Here is a 20,172-nt window from a genome sequence, read left to right as displayed (position 1 = left end):
CAGAAAATAATTTCTTCCTAATATCTAATCTAAGCCTACTCTCTGTCAGTTTGATGCCATTCTCTCTTTTTCTATCACTCTGTGCCCTTGTAAAAAGTCCCTCTCTAGCTCTCTTGTAGGTTCCCTTCAGGTACTGGCAGATTCTCAAAGGTCTCCCTGGAGCTTTCTCTTCTTTAGCCTGAACAACCCCAGCTCTCTCAGCCTGCCTTCATAGGAGAGGTGCTTCAGCCCTCTGCTCATCTTTGTAGCCTCCTTTGGACTCAACCCAACAGGTCCATGCCCTTCTTATCTTGGGGGCTCCAGAACTGGATGCAGTGCTCCAGATGTGATCTCATCAGAGCAGAGCAGAGCAGAGGAGCAGAACACTGTCCCTCACCCTGCTGGCCACACTGCAGCCCACTTTAGATGCAGCCCAGGATATGTTTGGCTTTCTGAGCTGCAAAGGCACGTGGCCAGCTCATGGTAAGCTTCTTCTCCACTGACATCCAAAGTCCTCCTCAGGGCTGCTCTGAGTCCATTTTCCGCCCAGCCTGTATTTGTGTTAGGGAATTCCCCAACTTCCGTGAACTTGTAAAAAGTCTTTGATAAGAATATAATTGCTTCCAAAGACTTAGTCAAAAGTGGTGAAAAGGATAACTGTGTTATCCAAGGGCATCTGGTATCTGTTAATATTGAGAGCTTATTTACATATTTAAACTGACACAGTGAAGTTGCCTGAAACACGAGTCAGAGATCACTCCATAGATTGAAGTCACAAATATTGCTCAATAAATGCCAATTAGCACCTTAAGCGAGACCCCTCCAAATCAGTTGTCACCTTTGACACTATGCAATGCTCACAGTGACAAAGTCCAAATATTTCCTAACATTTTCAATAGTTCATAATGCCACCAGCTCACATTTATGACAATTATTATTTGATGAGCTCTCATTTTTATTCAGAGAGGCAAAGGGCAAGGTTGTGAGAATGGTTAAAACATAGAAGAGACAAAAAAATCCCCAACAAACCCTTTTACTTTCATCTTGCCCATGTTTTCCTTGAGGCCAGACAGGGAGCCAGAGTTTAATGCAACAGCACCAAACCTCAGACCTAGCAGGGCTCTCCTCAGTTATCTTATGTAGGCAAGGTCTCTGTGAATGTATTTGTCCTGGATCTTACAGTGCAGGAAATGCAGACAGCACTCTGAAATGACAGCACAGATGCACCTTGCAAATAAAGGTGAAATGGAACCCAGCACCCCATAAGCAGCCCCGATATTCCTTCATGGCCTTCAGGGATGGAAGAGATAGAGTTAGTGTACAGCATCATGTTCAAAGTTGCAATTTTATTTGCCTGTTTTCATGTCTTGTCACACCTTGGAGTAGTGGGAAGCATTGTTTGTTCTTTGTTTGTTTGACAGCAATTTATGTAAAGGCAGTTTCCCCTAATGTTTGTCCAGACATTTAGCTCAGCAGTGGGGAATCTAATTTATTGCAAAACAAAAAGACAACAAAGTAGAAGGCAATTGTAAAACCAAAATTATTGGCAGGGGACAGTCTTGTATCTGAAAGTACTCAAGACTTTTTAAGGTACAGAATTTCAGGCTGCATCAGTGTCTTACCAGTAAAACAGAACTGCATTATCCTTTTTCTGTGAAATAAAAAACAAAACCAGTTTCATGGACTACTGTCCTGACAGGATGAATCAGAGACCCTTCAGGAGGGCTTTGCACAGAGCACAGGCTCTCTGAATGAGCAAGGTGAAGTTAAATGGATCCAAAACCTGCATGGAGGCAGAAGTGACAGCGCTGCAGTAACAGAACTGCATCTCGTAACATGTGAACTCTGCCCTTTTTTAATACCCACATCTCTTTGTTTTGATGACACAGGAAGACCTTTTAGGCTGCCCATGGTCATTAGGCTTTTGAAGAAACTGCAGGAGTTGCAAGCATATTCTTGTGAGTGGCTGAAGGGAGAGCTCTGCAGTCATTTTAATGACACCTTAGGACAGGAAAATCATCTCTCTGTGTAGTGCAGTGCAGCCATTGTGCTGTGCCTGGACTTTGAAACATCTGACAAACAAACCAGAATGCTTCAGAAGGGCCAGGGTGCAAGTCCACACCGGAGCAAGCACCTTCAAATAGAGCAGGTATGAATTAGACTAAAGCTCTGCAGTGGAGATTGGAGAAGTGCAGGTGCTCACCTGCAGTCAGTCACTGCATTTTCCCTTGGGAAGAAGTAGCTAAGGGATGGGAGAGAGTGGCTTTCCCAACTTCCTGGGAACACCCTTGCAGTGTGAAGAAAAGAGGTGAATTTTTTGGGTCCCCCCTCTCCCCTACTCAGGGGTATGTTTAAGAGTGTCCCAGTGAAGGTGGTTTGCCCTGTGCCATTTCACAGAAGCAAATTGTGAACATTTCTGCAATGACTTATGGCGTGGTTGTACTTTAGGAAGCTACAGATATTTTGGGCATTTTTCTTCTCAGCTGATGATCCATAGCTGAGTGGGAGAGTGTGGATCAAATTAGTGTTCAAACTGGTATGAATTAATGCAATGGGGATAAGTGCTCATTCGGTATATTGGCAGATTCTCTGTGAGTAAGCTTAGGGTTCAGAGATCAGTTGTACAGACACTGTTTTACAAGTGTTGAATGTTGTCAGTGAGGCTCTAACAAAACTCCCTGAAAAACATGCTTATAAAACCTTTAAAAGCCATTGAGGGTATGTTGCTTACGGGGAGAATGTTTCATGTTATATGATAAACTTTGAGGAGAAGAGAGTACAATCACCTTTGTTTTCTTTTTAAATTGAGGTTGACAAAAACCTTAATTTATTTTATAAATATGTATGTAATTGGTGGCATGGCAGACTGCCATGTGCTGTTTTACCTTGAGCAGTGATAACAGAAAGCATATTACACAGGAGATTAACAGTATCTTTCCAGGAAAGAATAGTACCAGATTTTTTTGTGTTTAAAGTCTGTACTGAAGGCAATATCTGTGGCAGGTGGTCTCCCACATGGCTCAGGATCTCAGTTTTCATGCCATAGTGGCCAAAAAGTGTCCTGAAGAATTCAGGTCTTCTCACACATAAGAAGGTTTGCTCCTTCTCTCTCTGGCGACAAAGCCATGCTTCATTAGCTGTCTGACTTTTTATTTTTCCACTGTGGAGGAGGCTATGGGAAGGGGTTTGAACTGACTACTGCTGCTGTCTAAACATAAGGTCTAACTGAGATAAATCACTGTTATGCACTTCTCGTTAGGATAATTTAAAGGATGGTTCAGGAGCTCCTGACCTTGGCTGCTGCACAGGTAAAAGTCCATATTAGCTAGACTTCTGACTATCCCAATATCATTCAGAATCTTTAATCTGAAAAAGCTTATTTAATAAGCCAAGCAATGATAATGCCACAGGGGCTTCATGGTGTCACAACTAAACCTGTTCACATTCAAGACAGTGGGACTGCAGCTACCTCTTCCATGTTTAACAAAACACCAAGAGACAAACTGATGAGTGTGGATATGTCTCCTCAAGAATTTTAGTCTTGATGAGAAGCTTGCTTCTGAAGTGAAGCTCTCCACCCTCATTTACCATACCTTGACCTGCCTGCTGGAGTGGTTTTGGATTGCACAAAGCAGGCACCTCTCATGTGAATAAAACCCAGAAGTGTCACTACTGCAGCACTGCAGGACCATGGTGTTCACGCCATGGGAACAGACTGTGAAGGGTTTGCACTAAACCCTTCACCCCAAAGAGGTGCAAAGTGTTAGTACCAACTTTCTCTACATCTGCTCATCGGTAAAATTGCTTATACAGACATAGTCCATATGTTATCTCTGTGGTTCTGGGGCCAGCTAGATTCCAATTACAAACATTTTTCACTTCCCTAAGGTCTGGATCAGGTGCCATATTCACAGACTTCTATAAGTAAGCTCTTTGAGTGACTTTGGAATACATATAGTGGGTTGAGAAAGAGAGGACAGAATTGCTGAAGCCTGAAAGGGTAGACCCATCAATATTTTGAAAGCTTTCTTTACCTTAAGATCAGCTGTCAGCTGAAATGGCTACCTGAGATCTGTTGAATGAGAACTTATAAATCACAAAAAGCAGGAAACTTTTTCCTGACAGCTGATCTGCTATGCTTTGGAGCATAAGTATGAGAAGACCTCTAACATATATCTGCCAGTATAACTTGTCAGTCCCTCCTGAGAAGCTTTCAGTGGAAAGACTGTCATGCTAACTGCAATCAATTTAGACTGATACACAGCAAATGAATGTGTTTACCTGGCATTTTTGGCACAAACATAAACTTTTTGTTAAGTGCATTCAATATAATTGTATAATGGCATCTAACGTGCAGTTTCAATAACTTATTGGAAGTAATCCTAGTTCTATTTTTTGTCCTTAAAAATAGGTATAATATTATAACTTTAAAGTAAAAGTCACCTGCAAGATATTTTTTTTTGTTGTGGATGTGTGATGAAAATCCTGAGAGCCTCAGAAATTGAATGTTGGCAGCTGTGAGATTTCATTTTACTCATTGGCGATTGGATGCAAATGTGAGCCAAAGCAAGTGACACAGTATTACTCATATCTCACATGCCACTGTCAAAAAAAAGTGTAATAAAAATGAATCACCTCTGCCCTGACATTATTTATGTTGTCGATAATACCCATGCATACAAAAAATAAAATCAAAATACATGGTAAGTGAAACCAAGTGAAAAGGCAACATTTTCACTGCTCTGGACTGCTTCTCTCTAAAGCTGTGCAAGAAACTCCAAATAAATGTGATGGGGATTACCTGAGCCCTCAGGGGACTTTTTATGAAGACTTTCCTTAAGCTGAAATCATGCTAATGTTCCATGTAATTTTCATCCATGTGCATCTGGAATGACTTTCATTCCCCAGTAGGAGGTTTTAGCAGGAGAGAGGGAATAAAGACTGCCCATGGACAGCTGAAGTTAAAATACTTCACATGGCCCAAGGTAATGTTCCATCCCATATTTGGGTAGGTGTGATTTAAAATACATGGTGGAGTCTGATAAAGGGCAATTTTCAGAAAAGGGTCTATTTTATGCCAGTGAATTATTTAACTCTTCCAGGGGTGACTGAAGACTTGTGTTGAGTTTCTTCTTGAACTCACCCTAGGAAGGAGTATGGCTTTTTCATGGTTACAGTGGGTGGGTAGAGCTAGACATCCCTAGGTCAAAAACACCCCTTTCATTGCCATATGTATTCCACAGTAATGGGAAGGTGCACTGCAGAAATGATGAGGCTTGGGAAAAGGAAAAGCTTGTGGGGCAAGGAATGTGTTGGTGACACTCACCCAGCCCCGATACAAATACACTGTCATTTATAACAGTGGTTATAAATATATATATACATTTATAAGAGGTCTCCTTTTAAAGGAGACCTCCCAATATAAAGAACTTGTCTGCCTTATTTTTCAGTAGAATTCTCAGCTGATCACTTCATGTCGACAATACACTTTTACTCAAGAGATTACTTCATGCCTAGAGGCACAAAGCTGCTTTGTGTGTCTCTCTGAGCCCTCAGACAAAATGTTCCTGAAATGCCACTTGTGCCATGGTTGCAAAGCTGAGCCTTCCACAGCTGGCAGCAGCTCTGCCAGCTGTGGGTGCATGGAATTACAAAGAGTCTTGCTTCTGAGGCTGGAACCAAACAGCTCAATTACCCTTTCTTCTTTTGTCTTGTGGCTGGATACCCACCGGTTTGCTCAGCACTGCTAGGAGCCCAGATGGTTTAAGCCTGTGGCATAGCTTTTCAAGTTAGGATAACATCAATTTGGTGTGTCAAATCTCACCTTTCAGAGACTTTCCTCTGCACTGGAGAATGCTGTTCTGTGTGCTGATGTGCTGCATAAATACTGCCGTTTATTTCCCTCCTGGTAGTTTTAATATGCATTTCTTTAGTCCCGCAAACTTTACCACAAAATAACTAGAAATTGTTGAAGTGCTCTATTTTGAAGACACATTCATGCTTTAAAGCTGTGTGTCGCCTACGTACAACAGAAGGCCAATCTGTAGTGTCACTGACACAACAGACCCACATATCTGTTCTTCCATAATATCGTAACTCTTTGAACAAGCTGTCAGATTTTTTTTGTTGCGAATTCTGAGTTTATGGCAGCTAGTCTAAGTACTATTAGTCATAGCATGCAACCTAATTCACCCTCCCTCTGCAAAACCCTACTGTATCTTTATCAATTTCAACCTTTGACTGCCTAATAGTTTTCTCTAGTAAACTATCAGCATTTTCTTTGCAATCAATTGACAACTGTACATTGATAGCCATTCAAATATTACATCAGAGCCCTTAAAGGTCAGTTCCAACACTAAGTGAACAACCTTGTCATACACGAGCTCTGGGTGTAACAGCCTTCTTGTTGTAACCCTGCACAGTGTACTGAAAAGCCTACTTAGGCATGCATTGTTAGTTCATTACAGAAATATATTTTAAATAATTTAAAATCCTGTTTTTGGAACTCTGAATCTGGTGTTTCTCTGAAAATAGTGTCATACTGAATTTTTTTGCTTTTAATGTTTAAGATGTTAATAACAAAATTTCTTCTCTTGTTAACTGTCATCAAATTGTAATGAGCTCAGGCTTTCTAAATGCTTAAGAGTAATGATAATTGTGGTGAATGCCGTCCATCTTCTTCATGTACGTTTTTAGTGCAAATAGAATAGATTCCTTTACGATAACAGAAATTATTATAATGCTGGCTGAAAATGAATACATTTTTGCTATAGTATATGTGCTAATACATTCCTAAAATTAAATTGCAAGCATTTCAGTCTTTAAAAAACTTTTCAAAGATTGAAATTTATTAGATAATACAGTATCTCTTATGCATTATAGCATACTAAAAATGCTCAAGCAGTCATACTGCTCAATAAACTGAATTTACTAGCCTTACAGAAAAGCACTACAGAGTTTAATAGAAAAAGGTAACTTTTTTAACATGCATTTGCACCTTTCCATGTGATGTAGCAAAGAATGAATGCTTGTGAGAGGATGGCTCGTAGCTGCAGATAGGATAAGACAGTGCCTGGAGTGTAACTCAGTGGAGCATTTAAGCATGTGCTTGTACTGGAGTGAGAGTCATCCCACTGAGCTTGAACAGGAGACACATATGTCCTCATTTCCCACTGACCTTCAGGAGTGAGGGTCATGATATGCACTACTTCCCACACAGCAAAGCATGGAGAATAAGATATTCTGGCAATGTGATGGGTTCAATGTGAAAAATTGGGATTTTGGAAGTGGTAGATTTTCTACTGTCCCCTTGTGTGGCTTTAATTTCCAAACTGTCTGAAGTTAGGCTGGTTCTGTTTCCTTGCATTGTCTGCTGAGGGAGCAATCCTGGTTTGTGACTGCAGAGATTCCTCTCCAGCTGCATCATACAAATGCGGAATAACATAGATTGGCTCTGTCCAACCTCTGGCTTCAAGCAGGGCCAGCTTCAGAGTCAGATCAGATTGCTGTAGAATCAATACAAAATGCAAAATCAAGCTGACAGTGTTTTTAGTTCATAGTAGGCAATGCACAAGGAAGGCCATTTCTGGTGCTCATTCTCAAACAACTGGGAACTTGCATGAAGGCTGAAAATTCTGGAGCCAACACTTATTGCCATGGGTTAGTGAAGCCTAAGCTTCAAAGGCAACCACAGTCTTTTTCAATGGGGGGCTTTTTTTCCTAAGGAGAACTTGCAGTTATGGTTAAAGATAGTGTTTCATGGAAGGTTTTTTGACACAATTTATTGATAGAAAAATGTGCTCCAGGGAAGGCCACCTTCCCCTCAGGCAACTGAATTCTCTGTGGAAATTGCCCTGTGTGTGTGAGAATATCTGATATAATGTTTCCCCTGCAGCTTCTCTGGTCATGGGCCTGGCTGTCCAAGAGGTGTGTTAAAATGATGGCTGGCTATACAAATATATTGAAGGTGAAGAATAGAGGAAAAGTTTAACTTTGTCTTTTTAGGTGTTCCTCTCTCTTCTCTTCCCTTACAACTCTTCCCATATGCACAATAACAAGAGCTTGGATCATCATGCAAAGTGCCTGTCCTTCCTGGAATTTCACCTTGGCTGCCTTTTGAAGCCATGCAGACTGTACAGGGGGGTGAAACCAGGAGCCCTGTTGAATATCCAAGAGCAAGAACATGTTGAAAATGTGGGAAACATTGCACACATCTCTTCCGAGAGGTCAGTGCTCTCTGGTGCAAGGAACAAGCCTCCCTGCTTTATTATGGGCCTCAGTGCAGGAGGTGGGAGAAGAAAATGCATTTTATTCAGGAAAAGTGCTGGACAAGTCAATACTGGCAAAGAATTAACACACGGGTGTTTTCTTTCTCTAGAGCTGACCTGGTGTAGAAGTTTGCCTTCACAAGCTTCTATAGAGGCTCTATTGATTAACTTGCTAAAATGCAGGTTTAGCAATATTATGATGACAGAACATTGTTGTTTACTTATGGAAAATAAATTAATTTCTGCCACTCATAAAGAGCCACAGCCAGATGGGACCAAAGGAAGGATGGAAGCAGCTGCCTTGCTCAATGGGACAGCGATGGAGAGGAAGAGCAGACCTGGAACAGGGGAATGATTTTTGAAGCAACCATCACAAAAAGGAAATTATGCTCTTTTGACTCACTAATTCCATGAATGATATTACTTTTTCTCTGGCTGACTTCCTGATCAGATCAGCCTAGTGATGTTTAGCCTCAGGCTTGAAATTAAGTGCAGTTGCTTAAGTGCTTTTCTGAATTGTATCTTAGAAGGGCTGATCCCAGGTTCATTGAAGTCAACATAAAGGTCTCAATTCAGCCCTGATGAAGCTGAAGCAGAGATGATTAGTGGCCTTAATGGATGATGCTACCCAAACACACAATGGTTTGGCTTGTGTCCTAATCATAATGCTGAAACTGTTATTCACTGTGGGGGAAAAGGTAAACCGAAGACTTCATCCTGTATTTTAGGCATTCAGCTTGTATTAGTTACAGATAAAGATCATGTGTTCTGATAGAAATTCTTCAAAATGGTTTTTTAAAGATTTTTTTCTAAGGAACACAGATTGCTATGCGCTTATCTGGCAGGATAGCTTGTGCGTAGAAGCCAAAAATAATTGTATTGACTCCTGCTGGCTCCCCTTTGGAAACAAAAAGCAGCAGCCCATTGTCTGTTCTTTCTCAGAAGTCAGGGAGAAAAGTTTTCAAGATGAGGAGTGTGGTATGCACCAGCACACTTCTGCTCACAGCCAACAAATACAGGATTCCTGCTTTTCAATTTTGATTTCAGGAGCAACTGCTTTTAGAACTGCCTTTTTAAAATGAGCCCATCATAGCAAATACAGCATAGACAGCAAGATCTCATAATATTTTAATTTGTCCAACCCTTCAAAAGGTAGTGTAGATAACAGTCTTAGATTATATGTGAAGCAAGTGTATCTCAGAATAACTTTATTGTGTCACACAATTGTCTTTATTGTAGAGCAAACAGTTTTCCTAATTTCTGCTTCCTAGCTGGTACATTTATGCTAAGTATTCTGAGAAAACAGAAGTCTCTATGAGAGCTTTTCAAAGACACCAAATATTTCTAGTGTTTGTACATATACTTATGTATAAGTATATATATAAGATTTTAAGAATGGAGATGGCTCTTAAATGATTAGCCAAGGAACTGAGGTATGTCAGCAAGAAAGCCTATTCCGGATTTCCTCACTGGCAAATATTGTCTGTCAATTAGCCAGTGCAATGGAGCTGTGCAAAAATACCCTTGTCAACATAAGCTACTGCTAATTACTAAGCTGCTTTCAGAGGCAGGTTTTTAAACATTCAAAATCCATAGCAAATATGGTGTTCCTGCTCCTAGTCCTCTTCTTATCCTTCTTCTCCACTGCTCTCCCTGCATAGGGAACAGCTTTCATGTTTTATTTATTTGTCAAAGAGCTTTGCAGTAATGGGTTCTTTAAGTTGCCTCGATGCTGACATCTTTGCATCACTTCAAAATAGCACGGAAAAATGATAGTGTCCTCCTGGTGCTGGGGCTCAGCATGAAATTCCTGTCACAGTGTTTGTTGTGCAGCATTTCTCTGAGCTTAGGGATATTAGCTGGCAGGAGATTTCCTCTCTTAACAGAATTTTTAATTTTGGTTCGATGCAGAGGTATGCAGACAAGGAGCCCCGCTGGAGTCTGCATGGGGAGGAGGGCCCAGCTCAAATTCTAGTCTACCTCAGCTACTGCCTCTACAAACTTCTCAAGAACAATTCCCTTCTTGGGAGAAAGGGGAAATAGAAGAAAGGAGGAAAGCACGCTGGCTTTTTGAAAAAGTTACTTTTCCTTCCACCAAAGCTTCTCTTCTGGACGTCTGATGGTTTGTGGGAAATGATGTGTCTCTGTTTCATGTCTTCTCTATTCCCATTAGTATTAGCTTCCCCTTGTTATGCGTATTTGCCTTGGTTTAGAATTAGCACAGGCAGCACCAGGTAAAAGGGAATTCCCTACAGCTGCTTTCCAGTTGTGACGTATTGGCATTCTGTGGCAGGCAGCAGGGGTAGGGATTTTCATTTACTTTTATTACATGGAAGCTTTACTCCATCACATCAGCCTGCCCTTCAGGGATAATTAGGGAAAAGTATTTCTTATTTTTCCTCCGTTGAAGGAGTAGGTTTAATTTTGCAGCCAGGCCTTCAGGTTAGGTTTCTTATATGGAGTCTATATATTTTCAGTCATCCTCAGAGACCTCCCTCAGTTACACTGGTGTAACACCTCTGCATCTGATGCAGTTCCTGGTGATTTACCCAGATGTGTGTCCAGGTCTCTCCTTTTTCTCTGCTGCTTTCCAAACAATGAACCAAACAAATGCTTCAAAGCAGAAGCAGTAGCCATTTGTTCATCAACAGTGTCTATTCAGTTTCTTGCAACAATGCCCATGGGTGTTGTTATTTTTTCTTTATTTATTTTTTTTTCCTACTCTGAGCAGCCCCAGATCTTCCCAAACCCATAAATGTGAGTTATACATCCATCTAAGACTACGAGAATATCAAAAGTGCTTGGCTCCTTATTTGTTGTATCTGGCTCTTTTCCAGCCAGCTGATTAATTTTGATGATTCAGAATCTTTGGCAATAGAGCACTGAAAATATGAAAAAATATACAATAAAATATATTGAGAGCAACTTGAAATGTCAGGTAGAATTCAGTGCAAATAATGTTCCCATCAAGGGAGATTAATGGCATTTCTACACAACACTTCACTTCTTCTGCATTCTAGATGGGCAAATAACCTGCTATTCTCACAATTAATCATGACTATAGATGTGGGTATTCTTTGCATCTGACAACCTCTGCTCTCATATGTTTTCTACCACGTGTGCTTCTCTTCCCTTTTAATTATTTCTTTGTATCATTCAAACTGTCCTTTGCCTTCTCCTGCTTGCTATCACCTCTCATTTGCAGGTGGCCTTTCCCTTCCTTCAATCCTTTATTTTGTGGTGTGGAACATGTTTATTTGTGAAAGGATTTCTTTTTTCTAAAGGATTATTTGCTTTGACTAGTTTGGGAGAGAAATTGTGCTTTTCCCTTAGAACTGAGGCTTTTCAACTGACCTTTATGTGAGGGTCACCTTTGCTGAAAGAAAAGGAAGAAAAATTACTCCTCCCTGGTATGGTGAGGATGTCAGGCATGGGTGGTGGTGTCATGTCTTCACTTGGTCTATAAGACTATCTAAACCACATGAAAAGCAGGAGACTATCTCCTCTCCAGCTAGTGGGTTTTGGTAAAGAAACTTCTCACACCATTCTTGGGTTCTGCTTGCAGCTGGTGAAAGAGACCAAGCAGAGCTGAAGACTAATAGACCATTGTTGCTGTAATAGGTGAGTTTCACAATGAAAAATATACCATTGTTGACAACAAGTGATTTTGTTAGAAAATGCTTGAATAATTTTCTGTTCTTTTCCCTCAGAGATGTAGAAAAGGGACCATGGAAGTGTTTCAGGCTTGCCATAATGCAAATGTAATAACCTTCAACATAAGGTAAGATTAGGTCTGAAATGGCTGTCACGTAGGTACTGGTATTAATCTGGTTTTATTAGGGAAATGTAGGTCATCAGTGAGAACTGAGCTCAAAATTGAAAAGCCGGACTTTCAGGTCAAGGACAAAATTATTCTGCCCTTTGTTTTATTGGCTGCTAGTTCAGCAGCACTGTCAGGCTCCTGTGTGGCTGGGGCAGGAACAGAGAGCAGGAGGTGTCCTGTAGTCACCTGGTATCATACCTGCCAGCCACGACATCCTGCTCCTTGCCTACGGGGAGAGCATCTCCTGCCTGGACTCACCCGTCTCACCTGCACTCTCAGGGGAAATAGCAAGTCCCAAAGGAGAGTTTATTGCTTATACACCACTTTGCTGTGAAATAGGTTCTTCCCTTTCAGTTAAGATCCTGCTTTGAGCTTTAGCAGAAACCTGACCTCCTTTTGCATTATGTTTCCTTACTGCCTGTTGCCCCATAGATTTTCACTCACATTTGTCTCCCTTCCCTTTCCTGTATTTTCCCTTCCCTCACCTTAAAATTGTACTATTTACTAACTTCTTTGTCTCTTTTCTTTGCTGTGATGTAACAATATGTATTTGTTGGTCAGTGCACTTTCCTTTTATGTGTTACTTTGACTTGCTTTGGGGTATTCTTTGGCTTAGAACTTCTATGCTCCTTTTTCTCATCCCTCCTTCTAATTGCTCCTTCTGTTCTCAACAACAGTCACATTACCATGTTGACATACTTTTTATTTATTTGCTCCTTTTAGTCTCCCCAGGTCCCTTCATTCTCTCACCTACAGCACTTTTACTTCTAGTTTCCTTTACTGGAAACTTCACTTGAATATTGCAGAGCTTCCTTTAAATATTTCATTTCCAGGAGAATTTGAGGATGCTGTCATGTCTTATGATTTACTGCAGGTCTGAATATTTTCAAAGAGCAATATTTCTGGATTGTAGCCAAAGCACCAAACCCTTCATTGCATTATGTATTCTGGTTAGGTGAGGAGATGAGTGTGAGAACCAGCTCCATGTCCCAGGCATGAAGGTCGAGCCTGGATTTCCAGAAGCCCCTGGAGAGGGTTTTTATCTCAAACCCAGCCAGAGAGGAATACTAAAAGTTGGTAGAGCTGGTAGTTTGGGAACACATCAGCAGGTGGGTCCTCATTTATCTCTGCATGGAGCATCAGGGACCAGCAGCTGTGCTCTGTGACAGGTTCTGCGCCGCTCTTCCAGGGGCTCGCCTGCGGGGCAGGCACATCCATATAATGAAGTACCTCCGCCACACCTGCTCGAATCAGGGCTGTCCTGCTCTCTGGGGAGCCGCTGTTCCGAGGAGGATGAGGGAGCTGCTTTCTCCTCCGTCCCGCTGTGAGCAGCCTGTCAAAGCTGCTCTCAGGCGGGGGTCTCGCTTGGAGGGTCAGGAGGAGATTGTGCAGGCGCCAGATTTTGCAAGAGCAGAGCTCTGCCTGCGGGGAGCCTGAGATGACGAGATGAGAGCCGAGCTCTGCCATCCGCTGTGGCGTTCCATTAAATACCCGCTTGCCCGTGCCGGGGAGCGGAGGCGGGGGAGCCCCCTCGCCGCTCCCCCCGGGATGCTGGGGAAGCAAGGACGGGCAGGCAGGAACAACCTCCTGCTGCTGAGAAATGCTTCTGGACCAAAGAGGTGGCGTTTGGGAAAGGTGGGAGCAGCACGGGCAGGTCGGGCCCGGGAAGGTTTGAGCCGAGCGCGCTGGGCCCGGGCGAGTCCCGGCTCCCCTGGCCACTGCGGCCTCCTCTGCCAGCCTCAGCCGCCGCCTGCGCCCGCAGCGCTGCCTTCGTGTATCTCTGCTGAAGTTCTGGCAAGCAGCAGGGTTTTTATTGAGTGAGGCTTGGTGAGGACAGAGGCACTTCCCCAGCGTGGAGATTTATTCCCTTTTGGCTGCCTTCCACCTACTTCTACCACCAAGGCTGCCCCCACCCTTGGGAGCCCGTGTTCCCTCCCGGTGCTGCCCCTCTCGTTTCCTTCTCCTCCTGCCCACACACCGATGGGAGGACTAGGAGTGCTCACAGCCACAGTGTGTGGTGCCTGACAAATGGGTCTCCTCAGACTCCTTAAGAAATAAGTGAGAAAATTCTTCTTTGGATGCTTCCCTCCCCTCTGCCCTCAGCGGACAGGTGGGTGGTCTCCCTCCCTGCTCCTGCAGCCCTCTGAGCACCATCACCTGCACTGCCTCTTCCCCCAGTCTCCAAATTTCTTGCTTTCAAGCCCACTCACCACGTCTCTTTCCTTCAAGTATGCTTCTTTCAGAAGTCCTTCTGATAGCTTCTTCTCATTATCGTAATGAACAATTAGAGAGTGAATCTGTTAATGTAATTTCTATGTTCTTTCTCCTTGGCTTTGAGCAGCATGGGTTATACCTCTGCTCTGTGAATGCAGCATGCCCCAGCTTTTCAAAGAATGGGGAAATATTCAAAGGTGCCTAAAAACATCCATCCTTCTGGCTTTGAGACTATTTAATTTTTTAGAGGAGATTATTATGGCTGGCTGCAAAAGAGGGTAAAGTAATCAATTAAAAAAAAAAAAAAAGATGACTGAGGGCTATTATTTCCTCTTCTAGGAGGAAAGCAAACAGGGGCACTGAAACCAAAAACATCTGAATTTTCAGTTGGTATATAGAGCTTGCTGGATGCCTCCGTCCACCCCTGGTGAGGGAAGGATTGTCTGCCTGAAAGCTTCATCTCCAGCAGAGCTCTGCTTAACTGAGGCACCAAAACTACCTGTGATGCTAGTGTGCATTGAACAAATGTTTAAAATAAGGTAATGCTGGCTCTGTTGATGCTCACTGAGATTCTGGCTAGGCTTCTTTTCAGTGAGGCTGAAAAGGATGCCACCTTGCACAAAAGGCATAAACATATATTTGTATGCAGAGTCTTGGATAGTTCTGAGATGATATTTGAATTTAAACATTCATTAAAACGGAAATAGCTTCAAGTCAGTGGGTGAGCTGGGAGAGACAGACATATAATGCTACTGTGAATGGGGCCATATAGTGATGCTTTGCTCCCAGCAGATTGTGCAGATTCCAGTAATGTTTTGTCTTTATGTGTTTCTCACCTTCTGTCTTACCTCTTTAACTTCCTGAAGGAGCAGGGAAATAAATGAAGGCTTTGCTGGCTAAATTGTTGTAAATAGCCAGGAGAGCCACAGATTCAGGGTAGTAAAGTCGATTTCTTGCCACCCTTAGAGCTGTCAAAACAGGCTCTCAGGAGGCTGGTGCACACAGCACCAGGGGTCCTGAACCCTGTTGTCCTCACCCCTCCTTTCTGTTTGGAATTTGAAGATCCTGGGGATTCAGGAGGTCTTCCCTTGCCACCCCAAGGCAATCTGGCTCCATTCAAACCCCATGGCAGCAGGATCCTGCTCAGCTTTCCATAAGGATTCACTGTTTCATCGTTTGCCATTTTCTTGCAGTTTAATAATAGGCATCTGGTACCTGTCACTGTCAGCTCCCAGGTGCTATATTTAGACAGATCAGTATGGTGATCCCAGTGTTCATGTCAGTGGGCCACACTAGAAATAGCACTGAAATAACACACTAAATAAAGCAGCACTTATGGGAACAAAAATAGAGAATTTTCTTCAGTGACTTACAATAAAGAAATGAGACCCTTTTTGCCTTTCATGTTTTAATACAGAATTAAATTTATTCTATAGCACCCTCACCCTGTTTTTCAGTCTCTCTCTTCCCCCCCATAGATATTACGTGTGGAAAATGCTGTAGGTAGAATGGTAAGAGGAAAGCTCCAATATTTGAAACCGAAACAAGAAAGATAATGTTGTATCTAAAAAGAGATAAAAATAGCTTTCTAGAAGGGTGCGGCAACCATAGTATTCAGATATTCTTATTCAATGATGAAGAGTGGAATAACTTTTAGATCAAATGAAAACATATTCTTTGCAGATTCTCAAACTTTCTCTTGTCTTTTCTCTTAGAAAACAAGTAGAATGCGTGTTTTAGTTGATATTTCATTTATATTTCTGACATTTTTATACAGCCAGAAATGGTAAAGCAATTAATTAAAAATCATGAGTGTCTGGATGACTGGAATCTGTGACAAACTGCATCCAAAAAAATCCACAAATCACAAAATATGTAGTGCTTACTGAGTTAGGTAGAAAAACCCAAAAGCTTATGAAAGTTCTTGAAAGTGTCAGTATTTTGGAAAAAAAGATCTGTTTGGAATGACCTCTTAAAAATATTTCCAGCAAATTGGCAATGTGAAAAATGTCTCATTTGTCACATGGGATTGTAAAAATATCAAAAGACTTTTTCCCAGTGTTCATTTTTTTTTCGCATTTTTAAAAGGGAAATTGCATTTCAAAACTGAAAGCTATTCCAGACTCAAAACTGAAATGTTTTATGAAAAATGTCATTGCTTTTAAACATTTTTAATGAAAATTTTGAAAAGTTCATGGCTTCACAGAATGTTTTGTTGTGTTCAGCTCCTCATTTTCTACTAAAGCAAGTTAATCGTGAAAAGCTTTCGTAGGAAGGTGCAACAGAGCATTTTCCCACTCAAAATCTTCCATAACCCAAGATGACAGTCGGTAGTTTTGTGATAATTTTCACCAACAGTTCCTCACATTTGCAAGCTTAATGAGCTGCTTTCTTAACTTCGAGGTTTTGTTTCCACTGTGGATTTGTGGGTGAACTGCAGAATAACCCCAGATCCTAGTTTTGTGCTTGGATAGGACAGAGGCAGACTTCTGGGTTTCCAGGATATGTGGTGCTGTGTTTCTCTTTCATTCTCTTGGCAAGGAGAGTGAGCATCTCTTGCTCCCCAGGTACAAAGGGCAGTCGCCTATCTCTGCTGTTGAATCTGCAAGAAATTGGGTTGGGGTCTGCAGGTCTTTTTTGACACTGCTGATATTCCTAGCTCAGGAAGAGGGAGGGAGGGAGGGAGGGAGGGAGGGAGGGAGGGAGGGAGGGAGGGAGGGAGGGAGGGAGGAAGGAAGGAAGGAAGGAAGGAAGGAAGGAAGGAAGGAAGGAAGGAAGGAAGGATCTCCCATGAGTTTCACATGAAATTACACTGTCTCTTCACCTGCTGAACCTCCTAGCCTCTCCTCATGGAGCAGCCTCCATGTGACCATTACAGCATGTGCAGTAAACCACCTTTTTCTCCCTTGGCTCCACTCCCTTAATAAAGGGGCTCTTTCCTATTTGGCTGTGTTAGTGTCTCAAGCCAAGCCCCTGCTGGGAGCTTGAGGACAGCATTTCTAGCAACTCTGACCCTGTGCTCCTTCGGGCCACTCCACATCTCCCCCTTTAGTCTCAATCCTGGTGCCTTCAGGCCCTGGGAAATGAGGACAGAAGATTCCAGCTTCTGCCAGAGAGACAAGGTCATGGGTAATGGAGTGTGTGTGAGTCTAATGTGACCTCAGAGCACTTTAAAGGGCTGTATTCTTTCCTTCCACGCCAAAGGAAGAGCTATTGCAGGCAATTTGGCAGGAACTAGCCAGCAATTAATTGAGCAACAATTTCAACCATTGCAAGGCTCTATTGTGAGGTATTGATGGCAAAGTGACTGATGCCTCCCAGGCTGCAGGTAAATGTGATTCCTGGTGCTGGAGTCGAGCTGACCTAGGGGAGTCAGTACTGACAGACTTCTGCTAAAGAAACTGGCTTTTGTAAGAATGAGTAGCAGCAATATACTGTATTATAGGTAATGTTACACATAGCTGTATGTTTCTTGATTTTGAATATAAAACAGTCTTGTTCAAGCCTAGACAAACAGAAACTAGCTGGCTGTGGATTTTGGCTGCTAATGTTGTTAAGGCAGGCCAGGTTGAAAAAGTTTGAGCCTTCTTGCCCCTTTGGTGCCTTGGTTGATGCATCTGGAAGTGGCTATTCATGTGAGTGATGTGGCTTTTAGGGGGGACCAAGGAGAGGGGAATCCCTTTTTTTGCTGTGCTGGGCATCTCTGTCTCAGAACTCCTTTGTAGTCCTGCTTCTCAAGTGGGGCTGGTTCCTCCATGGCCAGTTTTAGGGATAAAGCCCCCCCATACATGGAAAAGCAGGCTGCAGTGTTTGAGAAGGCTGCCAGGGTACACTGTTGGGCCTGTCTTCCGTGATGGTGTGGGATTTGTTCAGCTGTCAGTTCTTGTGCCTCTCTAGTCATGCTGCAAGCCTGGGCAGAGGAAGCAGTTACACAGAAGCAAATGATGAACATTATTCATTATCCTGATTTTGTTGGGAGGGCTCAGCAGTTCAAGAGCTCTGAGGGAGTAATTGAAGCACTAAAAACAAAGAGCTGACTTGTTACGGCGCTTGAGAGAGGAATGAAAAAATAAATGGGAGAAGGGAGTTCAGATGTGTGGGAGAATGTTGGTGACTGAAATTTCAGCCTGCTTGAGAAATTGTCTCTCTTCTTGTATTACTGTCTCAGCTAGAGTTTTTGTGGGGCTGCTGCAGCTAAATTTCAAGCTGGATGAAGTTGACAGAAGCACAAAAGGGAGTGTTCCTTGCTCCTGCCCCAACATAAGAGGGGAGGGAGTGTGGGAGGTGCTGCTCTCACTTGGTGTTGCTCTCACTTGGTTTCCTGCTGCTTCCAGATACATCTTTACTCCTCGGTGGTCCTTTTCTCAGATTGCAAGGGTGGAATCTGTGCTCAGTGTAGCCTCCTGAACTCTGGGATTCATCTCAGTTTTCTATTCACCAAATCTAGATATAAAGATTTTGAGGTGAAGTGGTAAAACTCACTTGTTCTCCAGACCTTTCTCTGGTGATGGGTGTTCACAAGGCACTGTAGTGCATGGTGCTTTGGTTAACTTTTGCATTGGTGGAAGACATGATATGCTAAGTTATTAATCTTTTGAATGAGATATAAATCCTGAATCCTTGCTAATCTTTATATCCATAGCACAAAACCATACAAATGACAGGATGTGCAGAGCCCCAGCTCATAATGAAGAGGCAATTATGGAGCCAACTGCAGCACTGGGCAGTGGAGGGGAAAACTGAGATATTTAATTTGGTGTGGAAAAAGTGAGGTTCAGAACTTGTCTTGTCTATCTCTCAAAATTATAAGCCTGCCAAATATATTAGAGAATATTAGAATAAATAACTTAGAGATAGAATAAATAACTTCTGGTTTTAGCCAGAGTAAATTGTCTTTTTGTTAGCATAGCCCTCACATTTCCAGTCCTGGTGGGTTTCAAGTGAGACAAAGGAGAATTTTAAGGTAAGCAGCAAGGGGAGGAAAATGTATGATCACTTCTGACTTCATCAAACAGTCAGCTCCAGGTGCATCTGGGCTATGGTTATAATCTAGTTCTCATAGCCCTGTTTCCTTGCATGTAGTTTTTCTGTATCACAAAATACATCTGTAAGGTGAATGGCTGTACTGGAATGGGTGGGGAAAATTAGGCAGAGTCGAAAATTGATACATTCAAACCATCTTTCATGATTTTAGAAGTCTTTCCCTCTCTATTCCCTTGGTATAACTGATGGATGCAGCCTTTCTGGAAAATGGACATGCATACGCTACTATATAGAAGTGGGTTTTGACTGAGTCCTAAAAGATTTTAACTCATCCATCAATTGATTATATTGTCATTGCTACATGAGGCTGTTCACCATAGAACATCTATTACTGAGGCTCTGATTGAAACATTGCCCTTGTTGTGCAGAACTATTTAACTTTGTTTCTTTGAAATGAAATGCAAAATGTTTCTTATCTCAGAAAAAGACAGATTTATTCTCAGCCTTTAGAAAAACAGATACGTGAACCTGAAAACATTTCCTTCAGCTGGTACATGCACACGTGTCAAGTTTTCACCAACGAGGCTTAACTTTCAGACCTAGTGAAAATAACAAATTGTGAGTAAGTCTGGTCTAACACAAAAATTGAAATGCACACCTCCTTCCCCCAGAAACTTCCCATTTTGTGGCTTGCACAAGCACACTTGACAAATGGAATATGGTTTGGAATATGTTGACAGATGGAATATGGTTTGGAATTAGTTGGTTGGCTTGTTGGTTTTTTACGTGAAGGAAGGGGTGGCGAAGACGGCGACGTGGAGGGGTGGTGGTGCTTTTTTTTTTTATTTTTTTTTTTATTATTTTATTTTCTCTTTTTCCTTACAAGGTACAATGAATTCGCTTCTG

At 42.3% G+C, this 20,172-nt stretch overlaps 2 long non-coding RNA genes across 4 annotated transcripts in view; both read left to right on the top strand.

The window, feature by feature from the left end:
• Positions 1 to 10,532: 10,532 nt before the first annotated feature.
• On the top strand, positions 10,533 to 12,027 carry LOC135294838 (uncharacterized). Its single transcript, XR_010356858.1, has 3 exons — positions 10,533 to 10,688; positions 11,812 to 11,867; positions 11,957 to 12,027. It is a non-coding gene; the product is annotated as an uncharacterized LOC135294838 (long non-coding RNA).
• Positions 12,028 to 13,582: 1,555 nt separating this feature from the next.
• Positions 13,583 to 20,172, top strand: part of LOC135294837 (uncharacterized) — a 50,872-nt gene continuing 44,282 nt past the window's right edge. For 2 of the 3 annotated variants that reach the window (XR_010356855.1, XR_010356856.1), the window contains exon 1: positions 13,583 to 13,704. This is a non-coding gene — a long non-coding RNA (uncharacterized LOC135294837). Of the gene's footprint in view, positions 13,705 to 13,829; positions 14,823 to 20,172 lie in introns of those variants that run through there. The other variant, XR_010356857.1, reaches the window with a different exon arrangement.

This window comes from Passer domesticus, chromosome 2, assembly GCF_036417665.1.
Source record: "Passer domesticus isolate bPasDom1 chromosome 2, bPasDom1.hap1, whole genome shotgun sequence".
Taxonomy (NCBI): domain Eukaryota; kingdom Metazoa; phylum Chordata; class Aves; order Passeriformes; family Passeridae; genus Passer; species Passer domesticus.
This window is presented reverse-complemented; position numbering and strand designations above follow the sequence as displayed.